This window comes from Gregarina niphandrodes (genome assembly GCF_000223845.1).
Source record: "Gregarina niphandrodes unplaced genomic scaffold scaffold00038, whole genome shotgun sequence".
NCBI lineage: Eukaryota > Apicomplexa > Conoidasida > Eugregarinorida > Gregarinidae > Gregarina > Gregarina niphandrodes.
In genome coordinates this window covers 135855-136711 of record NW_011645807.1, presented here as the reverse complement: position 1 = coordinate 136711, position 857 = coordinate 135855, and positions in this window count along the sequence as shown.

Genomic DNA, 857 nt, shown 5'->3' with positions numbered 1-857 from the left:
ATATCCTCCGACGCACAGCAGTCAGCAATTCCGTCGTAGCATTGGAAATAGTGATCATTCCGTACGCACAACGAGCTTTGTGTATCTTTGTCCACCCTTAAGTCAGCGTCACCACATGGCGTGCATCCTATCTGGTCTCCTAGAAATGGAGCCAAACATTCTTTCCCGTATGACACACCGACCAATACAATAAAGTTCACGGATCTCATTTTAATGGTTTCTTCAAGTTCATGACAAGATCAATTTCAAACACGGTGTAGACAGCCCGTTGCGAAGCATTCCAAGACAGTCCCTTTCTACTCTGCACTCCTGATTCTATACTACAACCTAATATCAGAGGTCAACCTTTTAAACAAAAAATACCTTGCTATCAAAATCAATTGTCTACAGCGATTCTAAGTTTCTTCGGCTGGTCGTGGATCCTGAGGGCTATACCATGCTCATCACCCTTACAGCATTCTCCGCATTCCTTATCAGGTTGGCACCCCTTGCAGCATTCTCCACATTCCTCACTAGGTTGGCATCCCTTAGTGGTACCCGAGGCACAAGTCGTCTCACCCCCGGCACAGCTTGGTGTTGTCGTAACGCGATCCTCACAACCCGTAGTCACGTCACCTTCCGGACTAGAAGTAGAGCCAATCGGCAACCTGGTGTGATCCCTTCCTGCCGGAGTTGAACTCGACTCGTTCTCTGATTGACTCTTCGTGGTAGTCGGTGGTGCCGTGGAGGCCGTCTGCGGGATGGTCACCTTCGTATGTTCCTTTTGCCCGGTAGTATGGGTAGTCGGCGGGACGGTCACCCTCGTATGTTCCTTTTGCCCGGTAGTATGGGTAGTCGGCTGGATGGTCACCTTCGTA